Source organism: Notothenia rossii (genome assembly GCF_949606895.1).
Source record: "Notothenia rossii genome assembly, chromosome: 5".
In the NCBI taxonomy this organism is placed as follows: Eukaryota; Metazoa; Chordata; class Actinopteri; order Perciformes; family Nototheniidae; genus Notothenia; species Notothenia rossii.
In genome coordinates, this window is record NC_136903.1 from 54,193,710 (window position 1) to 54,208,950 (window position 15,241).

Consider the following 15,241-nt stretch of genomic DNA (forward strand, 5'->3'; position numbering starts at 1 on the left):
CATGCATATAAACACATCTCTATCACTCATCCACATTGTCATCAAAAACAACATGGCTCACATTTGGGCAGTCAGAGCAAGAGCAAAACTCTGTGCAGGTCAAGCCTACTGAAAGACATTGGCATTTGCTGCTATCATTGCACTTTCCGTCCTTACAGTATAGGTGGGTGATGTCTCTGACTTCTTTAGGTGCAGGTTCTTTGACGAACATCACTGGTTCAATAGACCCATCTTCTCTGAGCCTCCACCCTCTACCAACTGGGTTCCAGAGATGAGGCTTGGCCACATGGCTGTGACACCACACTGCGGTCTGGTACATGGCTCTTAATACATGTTGCTGGAAGGCATCTTCTGTTGGGGGTAGATTTGCAGCTGATGAATCTGTTGTAGATGCTAGTGTGTACCTCAGCTCATCCAAGGTGGTGCAAGGACGGCCATCCTCCCTTTTCTTTTGGCCATACAGAAGGAGGGCATACTTTCTTGCCACAGGAATAGCCTCCTCCAGACTTCCAGAAAGTCCAAAACTGGCCATCTCATTTAAGCCACTCAGATAGGTCTTAAGTCTTGTAAACACAGTAGCCTTCCCAATTCTGTACAAGCTGCTTGTGGTATCACAACCTGTGAGGGCGTGGCACAACATGCTGCACCAAGTTTCTTTGCAATGGCACAGACTGGGACAAACCTCTCCCTTGGGCCATGTCCAGAGTGCATGAACACCGTTGAGGATCCAAACATTCCTTTGCTGGAATAATACACAAGCAAAACCAGTACGTCGGTATCATCACATCTGATGACGACCCGAGAATGAGACTGCTAGATGTATTGCATTTAATACCAATCTGGTGTCAGCACCTGCAACACCTGACTTGCTGACCACTTTGACCTCCTCACCATTTTCAAAGCCACCTGCCAAAATGACTGTGTTCTCTGAGGAGATTCTCTTGGGCCCTGTATTGGCTATGTAGTTGCTTACAAAGCTGCATAAAGCAGCCTTGTTACCACTGACCTTGAGGTATTTCCTGTAGTTAGGAACTTTGGCTTTGCCTGTAATGACATGTGTAGATCTGCTTGCTTGGATGTTGCCTCTTCTTTGCCTTACCAGGTCTTTGATTGAGTGTGGATGATCTTAGTTTTTTTGGATTTTGCCAGGCGTTGTTCAATAAAGATGGCATTCTGCTCAGCACCATCTTGGAGGAAACTTGACAGCTCTTTTGCAACTTTCTCAGATGCAACCTAACCACTTGCAATATTGATCAGTTCCTCAGGGATACTATCAAGGTCAAAGGGGTTCTGCTTCTGCTCCACAGCTTCCATTATATTTTGTATGTCTCCCTCATCTCTGTCCATTCTAGAGGCTCCATGTTCTTTGTGTGCTTTTGGGCCCTTTGCATTAGTGTCACAAAGGTCTTTCATGGCATCCACGTATGCTGTGGTCACATGCCTTGTCATCAACCATCTTGTGAGAGCTGCCTTTCGCAATGTGAAGCCAACAACTCCACCCTGACTCTTGCCTTCTCGGTTAATGGTTTGCTCCAGTGCCTGATCAGTCGCCACACAGTTGAAGCTGTGATCCTCTGACCGGCGGACAACAAATCCGCCTTCTTGCATGAATGTGTATGCTTCTGGTTGTTCATGTTCAAGAGCTTTCATTTCTGAAACGTAGACCGGCATGTACTTGGCATAATTGGTTCTTCCAGCAGCTCTGAACCAAGGGATGACTTCACACATGCTATTCAGGTGAAGTTGAAAGTCGGCTTCACGTTCTGAACGAAGGATCCTTAGCAACAGATCAGCACCCTTGAGGAACATTAACCAATATCCAAAAGTTGCTGATTGCTTAGCCCCTTCAGCTATGAAAGTCTGGGTAATGTTCTGGATCCCAGTAAGTTCCGTCTCCACCTCACCGATAAGCTGTTGAGCAGTGGCCTTTTCATTACCATGAAATGCATGCTGTACATCTTGTAGGAGTTGCTCTTGTGCTCCAGTTATTGCATGTTTGCCTTTATTTTCAAGCCATGATTGCATGGCTTTCCAGAAGAGCCTGAACAGAGCCTCAGAGGCTAACTTTATGCTCCTTATTCCTCTTGCCAGCTGCTTCCCCTGAGGCAACTGTCGGGCTGTGCCCTCTGCATACACGTCTGACTCAGTGAGTATGTCAAACAGTCCGCCATCACCATAGAGCTTTCCAATGCTTGCAAGGTAAGCCATTGTTATATGCATACCTCCTAGTCTCATTGTGATCTTCCCTTTTAAGAGCTCTGGTTTGTTCCACAATATCTGTTGCGCTTTGCTATAAATTGCAAGGTCTGCAGTCACAAGCACATGGTGTTGTCCCAGTTCTTCAGCTAGCTGTACAAGCTGTATCATAGCTGTATAGATGGTGGACAAATCTGAGGGTGATTCTCTTATGAAGGGCATGTATAGTACACTGGCTACTGGACAAGGTGTGTCTGATGTGAAGGCATTGAATGCAGACCACGCAGGAATATGCTGTTGATTCTCGCTCTGGTTTCGGGTCAGCTTCCATACCAGGTCTCTGCCTTCTGCTGCTTTGGAGACTGTTGTGTTTATGTGTAGTATCTCAGGTTTGGGAAGTTCGGGCGGTTCTGGTCGCTTTGGAGGTTTGATATACAGTATCTGTAACCAGAAATAATAAGATAAGCTTGTTATCATATGCATTAAATATCAACTCAGAACACTAAACCTCACCAAGTATTCATATTGAACACCCCCACCAATGAATTTGTACTGTGACTATACACATGAAAACGGAATGAATACAAATTCAAATAATCCAAAAATACCTGTGAAGTTTATCTCCATTCAAGTCAGCTGTGTTCAAGGTTGAGAGAGACCTCTCTGGGACTCGTGCTAGACATTCATATGCAGTGGAGACATGGCCTCTTCGGTACACAACAGATGCCATAGCATGAGTTGTTTGCTTCCCGTCCAGAGTATTCCATTCTGATCAAAGTTATCGATGGCTGCATCAACAATTCCATGTTCAGTGACTCCAGTGAGGCCAGTTGGGATGTAGACACCACTCTCTGTCCCTGATATCTGGTCTGCTGCCACAGATGTGAGGAACTGTCGAACCTCTGTATAGGAAACACAGTGCCCCATTGCACTGAGCTCATTGATGAGTGACTTACTGCCAAATTGATGATGAATCAAAATGGCAAGTCCCAGTGTGATTGGCGTATGGATGTGACGGCACTGTGCAATGAGATCATGGCAGATTGCAATGACACGCAGATTGTCCTTCAAAGCTGGTTCCTCATCACAGGTCTCGCAATTTCTGTGAGCATTTGAATCTACACACCAGTTCACAAAGTCATAAACATTGTTTGGTACATAGTTGCTGCAATGTAGACGTGATAGTCGATCACTGCTGACATATGATTTATGGTCATGGTCAACCTGCTCCATGCTCTTTCTCAATATGTCTGCAGCTCTATGTAGTATTTGCCTGTCAGAGAGACCTTGACTTTGCTGTTGTGTCTCACAGTCTGCTGTAGAAGCTGTTGTCTCTTCTAGCTTGTCTTCGAGTTGTACAGCTCTCATTGCCAATCCCATGGGCACACTTTCAGAGCATACAAAATCAGACTTTCCAGCTCGTTCTACAAATACCAGCCTGTGCTTGTAATGCAGTAAGAGCTTTTCCTTCAGTTTCCAGGAGCTGTATTTAGTGTGTTGGACCGTCTCATCTTCTTCCCCAGACCTCAGTGTCTTCAGTATGCCATCAAACCTCCCAGCCAAGGAGTTGAGGGTCGTCACTTTCATTTCTTTTGAGAAAACAGTTTTGTCAATGAGTTCAGTGAGCTTAATAAAAGCTTTGTCATAGATACTGGTATGCTGTTCTGATTCTTTTTTTCGTCTGGCAGCTACTATATTTAGTTTAGAGATATAGTGTTTAAGGCAGCTTCTATGATATTTGGCATCATATGCGAAGAGATCCGGATATGAGAGCAGCCGAAGATGTACAACTTCATCAAGCCTTTCTGATGCTGCATGAAGGACCTTGTCTCGGGTACTCTTACCTGTACCAGTCATAATGGCTGTCAGAGGTTCTGGTCTTGATCTGGCCCTCCAACAAATGAAACAATCTCTTCGTATGTCAAACGATAATGTATCAACCCTACTCAGTCTTCTTGAAGAGACTGATGCAGGTATGCTCTCACTTTCAACATTTGCAACTTGTTGCTCACTGATATTGGTCTTACTGGAGTAGTTTGCTCTAGATGATCAATGATATGATACCTTTATTTTAAACGAAAGTATATCATCTGTATATGGAGAGAGAGTTTTATGAACATCATCATCTCTCTGTTGAGCAACATTTAGTATACGTTGGAGGCCTTCTGCTGTAGGACTTTTGACATATGGATCTTGTTTCTTCCCTTTTTCGAAATGTTGACCACAGATGATACAACGATTTGGATCCACTGTTTGTACATCACTCTCCATTCTGGTAAAATTGAAAAAAAAGAAAAAAAGATACACTTCAGAATTTGTACAGTATCTATGTTGTACTTAAACTGTTTTTGTTAGGCTCTATTTACAGTATTGTTACCAGTGAGACTAATTAAGCCAGGAGACACAGAGTCTATTGTGAATATAGGCTACTGGACAGGCTGTTACATTAATGAAACATTAAGCTAGGTCACTTTCCAGTTAGCTAATTAGCCATTTTATTTGACAAGGTCCCATCTTTTCACAGTCCAAAAATATTTGCAATGATTTACCTGTCAGTTTGTGAAGAAACCCACGTAGGCAATGAGATGCAGATAAAGCAGGTGGAGTCAAATACTGTAGTATAACTTCTTGATTCTCTACAGAGCTGAATGACTTGCTGTTATGAGGAGCATAAGCTTGAGTTGCTGGGCCGTCGATAAACAAAGTGAGCAGAGACACATATTGCCCTCTTGAAGGTCATCCTACGTGAAGAAGACACCTCCAACACCACGTTTGCCCCCGCCGACCTCAAAGACAGCGTCAACTCCACTCTGTATTTTATCGACGGCATGACGTGGCCGGAGGTTTTGCGCGCGTACCATCACGTTCTGCCCTATCAGGAAGTGGATGAGTATCCTTATGGTCCTCTTGAGAGTAAAATCAAGGTGTTGCAGTTGTTAGTGGATCAGTTTGTGACCACCAACATCGCCCGCGACGAGCTGATGTCCAACTACTACTTCGTTAGTAGTTCTATTGCATTTTAGGCCTGCATTTTCTCTGCACTAATGTTGAAGTTGCAATATTTTACTTAAAAAAATAACAATTCTCAAGTTGTCATACCTTTTAGGGACTTCTACTCAAGATAATTTGTTAATATTTTCCACCCCTGATAAGTGAAGTCAAAATAAAACTAATTGGTGATACTATAGATTTAATTAGAACTATTTCATATTTTCCCCATTTGGGACACCTTATACGTTTAGTGAAATAACTCCATGAGTATGTAAGCTACCTTTACACAATTATTATTGCTGGATTCAGTAGAACCACACCTTTCCAACAAGCCCTCATTTGGCAATCCATGTCAGAGTCACTACAAAGTAAAGAGAACATTCTACATAGATTTACATTTCCGCCTATTGTAGGTATGTGTTCAAATGACTGTATCTCCAATTTACATTAAGATATTGACATTCAATCTTTTCTATAATGCAGAGGGATGTCCTGACCTCAGGTATGCCAAGTTTTAAACCTATCAGACCTTCCATTGTGAATCTACATGAGTTTATATGCCTCAACCCCCAGACGGCCAGGCTTTATTTTTAGTTTGGGGTGTCTAACTTTATATATCAATTTCACCACTTTTGCAGTAAAATATTTTTATACAACAATCCATTTCATGTATGGGAGGCCTTAGAGATGAGGAAAAAGTGAGTTGTGTTTTGTCCTAACTCCGGGAGCGGTATCTCGAAAACTAAAGCCCTTTTTGGCTGTTTGTCACAGGCCTATTAAATGACTGGAGAGAGGCGAGCTCTTCTTGGGAGGCCGTTGCATTTATTTAGCTGTTCTTCTGTTTCACAAAATACATCACAGACCTCTGTTTTTCTGCTTCCTCGTTTCACTTCCAGAAACATACACACGTTCCCTCACTGTCGCTCTACCATCCACAAACACACATGCACAAGCCACACCCCCCTCTCTCTCTCTCTCTCTCTCTCTCTCTCTCTCTCTCTCTCTCTCTCTCTCTCTCTCTCTCTCTCTCTCTCTTAAGAGGGACAGCGATCTCATCTCACTCTGCATGACCCGTGCTCTGGAGAATCACAGAACGGACGATCGTCCTTATTATTATGCCGTTTAAACTTATTATTTAAATGTGTTTGTTAATTTCGGCATCATATAAGTTGCGCTGACAGGTCCACACACTGCTTCCTCGCAGCAAGGCTGATAATTGACGAGCGTCAAGCTCCTCAACCCCCCCCCCCCCCCCCGTTGATAATTCTCGATCGTTGGCACGCTGATAACAATTTTTTTTTTTTAAATGGCACTTCATATCAAAAAGGTTTCCGACCCCTGTACTATAGTATACATTGGAATTATTTCAAACCTGTTTTTATTTATCCTAATAATTATAAAGGAGTGCCTTGGAAATATTTGTTTACATATATTGTGATCAAAACGTTTGAGACCCACTGAGATAACTTAGACTACAGTGAACTATCTAAACACTCAGGGGCAGACATTAAGGGTACAATTCCACTGGTCCGCCACCATTGTAACCACTGGCTCAAGAGCATTCGTCCAAAATATCGACTAATAGTGAAGAACAACACATTTGTTTGTGTACTACAACATTTGAATCATCAGTTCTTCTTCATTTTCCTCAATTGTTCATATGTGGTCATGTTAAAATATTATTATCATTATTATGAGTATTATTATTTGTATAATGCGCTTTCTGCCTTCCTGTCATTATCAGGAGTTAGAAATGTAATGGCTATGTAATAGCCAAGATTAGAACCTTCATTATCCCAAACTGCTGGGACATTTCCGTATAGTGAATACCTTTATGTTCTACTCTTCACTCACTTGTCAGCATAGGTCGGCATTGATGTACAGAGCCGACAAAAGACCTTGTTTATATTTGCATCATATTGAAGCCAACTCCATCGATCAAGCCAGTGTGGCTGAAACTGTCTCTCCCTCTTCTTCTCATACTCCCTGTCACTCTCCTTTAACTCTTCCGGTGACATTCTGTTATTTGAAGATTGTTATTTGCCCGGAGCTTGGCCGATTACTGCTGGTAATAAAAACATTTTGGCGAATGGTTAGGTGGCGAGAAAGTCTGTAGTGAACGAGCGCGCTCACGGGAACCTATGAGAGGCCGTCTAGCTCACAACTCATACTTGGTCTTACAAACAATATCAGAATCTCACACATACACTATTAAACTATTTTATACATATAGTTAAACACTTTTACATGCACAATCATACTCTCTTTCCCACACTTTTGTCTGGGCCATAAATCAAAGTTACTTACATACCAAACTGTACTTTCTTAGACAGATGTACTATTATTCCCACTTACATACAACATCATACTACAATATAATACTCTAGTAGTGTATGCAAGATGGAAAACTTTGTGTGTGAGAGAGAATGATATTGTATGTGAGAGAGGAATTGTAGTATGCATGAGGGTATAGTTGTGTGAGTGTGTGTGTGTGTGTGTGTGTGTGTGTGTGTGTGTGTGTGTGTGTGTGTGTGTGTGTGTGTGTGTGTCTGTGTGTGTGTGTGTGTGTGTGTGTGTGTGTGTATGTGTGTGTGAGTGAGAGAGAGAATGATAGTGTATGTGAGAGAGGAATTGTAGTATGTATGAGGGTATAGTTGTGTGTGTGTGTGTGTGTGTGTGTGTGTGTGTGTGTGTGTGTGTGTATGTGTGTGTGTGTGGGGGTGTGTGTGTGTGTGTGTGTGTGTGTGTGTGTGTGTGAGAATGAGAGTGTATGTGAGAGAGGAATTATATGTATGTATGAGGGTATAGTAGTGTGTGTGAGAGAGAATGATAGTGTATGTGAAAGACAATGCTTGTGTTTTTGAGAGCTTATGACAGTTTGTGTGAGAGGACATTGTACTGGTTGTGAGAGAGTATACTTTAAAAGTAAGTCAGGTTGATCCAACAGGAAATATTCATTCCTTGACTGGTTTACAGCCTTGAAAACAAAGCCTGAAGCTGCTCAGAGCACTGCTAGCTACATTTGAGCAGCAATAAGAACTTGTGTTAACACTTTATAATAAGGTATACAAATTCACCATCAACTAGTTGTTAATTAACATGCATATTAGCAGTATATTGGCTATTTATTAGTCATTATAAAACACTTATTGATGCCTTATTGTACATGACCAGATTATACAAGTAATAGGCCATTAGTTGAGAGTTTTTCCGCAATAACCCTCTAATTAGTGCTTATTTATTGCAAGTAAGGAAGTTGTTTGGTCTTAATATGCTCAATATGGGCCTAATAAGGCAGTAGTACCACAATAATAGTAATTATCCCATAATAACACTTAACAAATATGATCTATATCCTAAATCTAAATATCTGTTTTATTAAACCACTAAAGAGAGGTTCAGACACATCCCAAAACATGTCAAGTTTCTCAAAGGCTGAGAACACATATGCAGCCTGTGTACTTCTTGATACAAACTGATTTTTAAAAGAGTTTATGTATTTGTGATCATACTGTGTGACCTGCTTGTATGTACTTACACAACAGGTGTAATGTTCTCTCTATGTGTTATACTGTCTCAGTGTGAACATAGATTAAACAGCCAGCCAAAGTCTTTTGAGAGCCAGTGTAAGAGTCGGGAGGGCTGATAATTTATTCAGGGGAATTACTCAGACCTACTAATTGACCTAACCAAAGTTATTGAGTCTATGTAAATGTACTGCTTGGCTCAGATCCACCCGAAGAACCAGGTTCAATTAACTGCTGTTTCAATTCAGACGACTCTCTTAAATCTGTTTAAGCGATCCCGAAGGATTTTGATATCAGTAAATTAGGTGTGGCCCTACCTAAGTGTGAGTGCAGGGGTGCAATCTTACCTTTGAAGCAGGAGAGGAGAGTGCAGGTGTCTTTTAAATTGTCCCAATCCAAAAGTTGGGATCAGTTTATTGGAATAAAAATAGGTCCAAACTAATACAGGGTTTTTACCTTCTCTCTTTACAACATTATTGTTACGATTATTGTGTTATGTCACGTTTTGTATGTCTTGTTTTGGGTGTTTTGCTGTTCTCCCTGTCATGTTTTCCTCCCGTGTTATTGTCTGGTCCTTTTCCCTGTGTTTTTCCTCCTGTCGTTAGTTTGCCTGGTGTGTCTAGTTGTGTGATTGTTTTCACCTGTGGCCCTTGTGTTTCTCCTCCCCTGCCCGGCTTTTTTCTCGTCTTGTGATTACCCCTCCCTGTATTTAGTCTCGTCTCTTCCTGTGTTCAGTGTTGGTTCGTCTTTTGTTTGTGAATGAGTTCACCGGTGAGTGTTCTGTTTTTTGTCCATGTTATTTTCTTTTTATCCTTGAAATAAAGGTTAATCAGAGTTATCTGCATTTGGGTCCTGCTTCTTTCACTCAACCGTAACAGTACGAACCAACCAAATATACGGGCCCAGCAGATCCTTTTGAGCAGGAATTGTTGGATTTGACCTTTTCCTTGGATACCTGCTCTGATCGATGGATGGGAGCGTCCGGGGTTCAGCAGCGAGAGGCTGCTCTGGCTGAGGCGCACCAGATAACTATGGAGAAACCAGGCTTGGTGAGATTCTTACCCGGCTGGATTTTGGAGTTCCTCTCGGTGTGTTATCCCCTGCCTGCTAGCCTCAGGCATGCTAGCTCTCTGCCTCCCAATTCCCATTATGACACCACACGCATCGGTGTGGTCCGTTTGGAGTCAACCCTTGCTTCTGCCCCAGCTCCTGCTCCTGTCCAGGAGCTGTTCTCTGGAACTTGTCTGGCTTTTGGAGGTCCACGAAGCTTCCAAACGGCTCCTAAAAGAAGGAGTCGCAAGGCCAGGCTAGCAGCCCGAGCCCCAAGAGCCATGGTTCCGGCCCAAGTTCTGGCCCCAGCAGCCATGGTTCCGGCCTCAGTTCTGGCCCCAGCAGCCATGGTCCCAGACCCAGTTCTGGCCCCAGCCGCCATGGTTCCGGCCCCAGCAGCCATGGTTCCGGCCATGGTTCCAGACCCAGTTCCGGCCCCAGCAGCCATGGTCCTGGCCCCAGTTCCGGCCCCGGCGGCCATGGTTCCAGACCCAGCTCTGGCCCCAGCTGCCATAGTCCCATCTCTAGTCCCATCTCTGGTCCCCTCTCTAGTCTCTTCTCGAGTCCCCTCTCTAGTCCCTCCTTTAGTCCCTTCCCAAGTCCCTGCTCTAGTCCCTCCTCTAGTCCCTTCTCTAGTCCCTTCTCAGGTCCCTTCTCTAGTCCCTTCTCCAGTCCCACCTCTAGTCACTTCTCTAGTCCCTTCTCAAGTCCCAACTCTAGTCCCATCTCAAGTTCCCTCTCGAGTCCCCTCTCCAGTTTCTTCTCAAGTCCCCTCTCAAGTCCCCTCTCAATTTCCCTCTCGAGTTTCCTCTCAAGTCCCCTCTCGAGTTCCCTCTCGAGTCTCCTCTCGAGTCTCCTCTCGAGTTCCCTCTCCAGTCCCCTCTCCAGTCCCCTCTCCAGTCCCTATTGAAGTTCCTACTCAAGTCCCTACTGAAGTGCCGTTGGAGGTTCCGCTGGGGGTCCTGCCAACTCCATGTCCTGTCCCGTTGGGGGTCCCGCCGACTGCTCCTCTGCCGGGGGTCCTGCCAACCCTGTGTCCTGTACCGTTGGAGGCCACGCCGACTACTCTTCTGCCGGGGGTCCTGCCAACCCTATGTCCTGTCCCGTTGGGGGTCCCGCCAACTACTCTCCTGCCGGGGGTCCTGCCAACCCTATGTTCTGTCCCGTTGGGGGTCCCGCCGACTACTCTCCTGCCGGGGGTCCTGCCAACCCTATGTCCTGTCCCGTTGGGGGTCCCGCCAACTACTCTCCTGCCGGGGGTCCTGCCAACCCCTTGTCCTGTTCCTCTGGGGGTCCCGCCGACAACTCTTCTGCCGGGGGTCCTGCCAGCCCCTTGTCCTGTATACCCCTTGTCCTGTCCCGTTGGGGGTCCCGCCGACTACTCTTCTGCCGGGGGTCCTGCCAACCCCTTGTCCTGTTCCGTTGGAGGCCCCGCCATCACCTGTCTCGCCGGGGATCCTGCCAACTCCTGGTCCTCTTCCGTGGGGGATCCTGCGGAAGCCTGTTCCACCGGCTCCGGTTCCTGTTCGTCCGACACCGAGTCCTGCCCGGCCTCCGGAGCTGTCTGGTCTTCACCCTCGAGCCCGGCCCCCTGAGAGCCGCGGTCTTTGCCGTCGGGCCCGGCCCCCTGACTCGTCATGCCTCGCCCTCGGGCCCGGCCCCCTGACTCTTCCTGCCGCTGCCTTCGCCCTCATGCTATGCCCCCTGAGTTCGCCCGCTGTGGCCTTCGCCCCACCATGGACTCTGCCTTGCCCCCGGGCCGTCTGCCCGAGTCCCCCACCTTGGACTCTGCCTTGCCCCCGTGCCGTCCTCCCGAGTCCCCCTTCTCGGCTTCTGCCTTGCCCCCGGGCCGTCCGCCCGAGATCCCTTCCGGGTCCTCCGCTGTGCTCCTGGGCTGTCAGCCCAAAATCCCATCCTCCTGACCCCCTCCACCCACCCTGGTGGCCTACTGATGCGTTTTTAGTCCAGCTTCCTTTTCAATCAAACTCACTTCCTTTTCAATCATACTCTCTCACACTCATAACTAATCTTATGCACACACCCTATCATTCTGTTTTATACACATACCTATATTGTCATTCACATTAACTATTATTACCTCTTATAAGCTATTATTCGACCTTTCATTCCCTGCTATTCTGTTTTACACATACAGTATGACTATTGTTATTAACATACTATTCCCTCTTATATAGGTTATTATTCTGTCTTACATACATTGTTTACCGATTACACACATACTACTATCCTCTTTCACATACACTATTATAATGTTCTATTAGATTATAGTTGCTTGTGAAAGACGATAGTGGTGTGTGTACGAGAGTATGATGGTGCGTTTAAGAGATTTTATTTTTGTGTGTGAGAGAGAATAGTTATTTATGTATGATAGTATGATAGTAAATGAAGGAAGGAATGACAGTACGTTAAAGATGGTATGATACTGTGTGTGAAAGAATCTGGTGGTGTACATGTGAGATTCTGATATTGTTTGCAAGACCAAGTATGCGTTGTGAGCTAGACGGCCTCTCATAGGAACCTGCTTGCGCTGCACTTCCGCAGCAAACAGCTGTTTGCTTTTCACCCAACAACGACAACCGACTCACGAAACGCTATTTTTCTAGCATTAATAAATGAAACCATTTTTTTTTAAAGCAATATTTATAGTGGCCCGAGCGGGCAAGTGGAAAGTACGTTATGCTGGCCTGGGGTGTCTAAATAGTGCTTCCGGGCCAGCAGGCCATTTATAATGTCAGCCCTGCTTTACCTCACTGAGCCTCTCAGTCTGACAGGAGATGACTCTCCTCCACTTTGGTCTAGAAACAGCTTCTTATATCCGTTAATCGTGGATCAATAAGTAGCTGGACAGCACGTGATGCTGATAGCCAACATGCGGTTTGTTTCGGCTCATCGGACATTTATGAGAGAAAATCCCTAATGTGCAAGTGAATGCAGCACAAGACGCGAGCCTTGTAACCCCACCCCCGGCCCTGGCGCGAGCATGGAAATGTGATTGTCATTTGAACAGTGTTGTGCTAGTTACTGAAAACCAGTAACTAGTTACATTACTAGTTACTTCATTTCAAAAGTAACTCAGTTACTTTACTGATTACTTACACCAAAAAGTAATGCGTTACTGTGAAAAGTAACGTTTTAGTCACTTAAAAAAAGGGCTCCCAAAAAGAAAAAGCTCCCATTAATGCCCTTATAGCCTTCATTTAAGTACTGTTATTGCATTGGAGAATAATACAATCTGTTGATCAACTTGACATGCATTTGCATCACTGAACTCTGCTAAGCAATGTGGTCTATACAAAAACAAAGATATGTTTCAAAGTGCCAATTTATCGTCGTCAGAGAGCGATTCCGGTTGATACATGGCAAAGGCTTTCACAAAGTTAGAGCCGTTATCAGTAACCGTGGAGGTAACTTTTGTTGACACTCCATACAAAGAGTGAATGTGGTCAATCTCACTAGCAATAAGATCGTACGTGTGCCTACCCTTTATCCTTTTACAGGCCAACGCAGCTTTCTGGCGTTGTAAAGTGGTGGGGTTTATCCAGTGAGATGTTATCCCGAGGAAGCTTCTGTTGTGGACAGACCAAATGTCTGCGGTGGTCGAGATGTATTCCAGCCCCTCAAATGTTTTCTTTAGCTCGCTATCCATTTTGGTATATTCTTTCTCCAGGTAGTTGGAAAACGTTTTGCGTCCCATATGCCGTGTGCCGCCCGGACATCGTATCATGTTTACTAGCTCCCTGAAAGCGGGTGACTCCACTGTAGAAATAGCCTGCACGTGTTCAACAACATACCGTGCAATGGCTTTATCCACTTTCACCTGACTAGCAGTCCCTCGGTTGAAATCCAGCCGCTGTTGCTTGGGTGGAGGTGGAGGTGGGGTGGCGTCGGATGGCTCTGGGTCTGTGGTCTTAACTAATAGCTTCGTCCCAGCATGTTGTTTTTGCAGATGTTTTAACAGATTGGAATTGCTGTTTTGAGCAGTAGATAGGATCTTTGACCCGCCAAGACACAACTTACACTTAACTAACACATTATTTTCTTTATGCTCGAGAAAAGTAAAATAGTGAGCATATCTCCATGCGGAGAAACTTGACTTGTGCTCCGCCGTCGCCATGATAGTATTGTTACTAGGCTAACTAAACACAAACACGCCCACAAAGCGTCTCCGCAAGTGACACAGGAAGTATCTAAGTACATTTACTCAAGTACTGTACTTAAGTACAGTTCTCATCTCTGTTCGCCTCGCTGTTGGCGCCACTCACCAACATCTGGGAGCCGAGACTATATAAAAAAAATAACGGAGTAACGCACCATGTAGTAACGGTAACTGAGTTACTGAATTTAAAAAATAACGCGTTAGAGTACTAGTTACTGCCAAAAATAACGGCGTTACAGTAACTCATTAATACAGTACAGTCCCAACACTGCATTTGAACGGGACGGCGCAAAACGAGAAGCATTTGGTTTACAATGACAGAGAAGAGACTGTCAAATTTGGCTGGACTCAGCATTGATTCAAAACGCACTAAAGCTGTTACTTATTTATTTGGTGTAAGAGTATATTCATTTCACACACGTGACAATAACACGACGGCATCCATCTTGTGATATAATGTTCTTTCACACACTCAACAAAAAACAAAGAAGATGGATGCAGTTTCTTGTTCTTGGTGTTGAAATAAACAAGACATATACATGTTGAATTTAACACGGTATTACATTACATTTCATTTAGCTGACGCTTTTATCCAAAGCGACTTACAAGTACACCACCAGATTCTTTCACACACAGTATCATACCGTCTTTAACGTACTCAACCCCATAGAAAATCTTTGGAGGGAGTTGAAAGTCTGTGTTGCCCAGCGACAGCCCCAAAACATCACTGCTCTAGAGGAGATCTGCATGGAGGAATGGGCCAAAATACCAGCAACAGTGTGTGAAAACCTTGTGAAGACTTACAGAAAACGTTTGACCTCTGTCATTGCCAACAAAGGGTATGTAACAAAGTATTGAGATGAACTTTTGTTCTTGAACAAATACTTATTTTCCACCATTATTTGCAAATAAAGTCTTTAAAAATCAGACAATGTGATTTTCTGGATTTCTTTTTTCTCATTTTGTCTCTCATAGTTGATGTATACCTAGGATGAAAATTACAGGCCTCTCTCATCTTTTAGAGTGGGAGAACTTGCACAATTGGTGGCTGACTAAATACTTTTTTGCCCCACTGTATATATATGTATATATATATATATATATATATATATATAAAATATACACATCCATATATACACATACATATATAAATATATGACAGACGGAATATTAATATTAAATATTGAACAGATTATATGAACCCCGTCTCACATAATTTACACGGTATACATTTTGAATGATATGTTATTTCACACACTCAAAATTGATGTTCTGCTGTTGTTGAAGAGAAATTATTTCT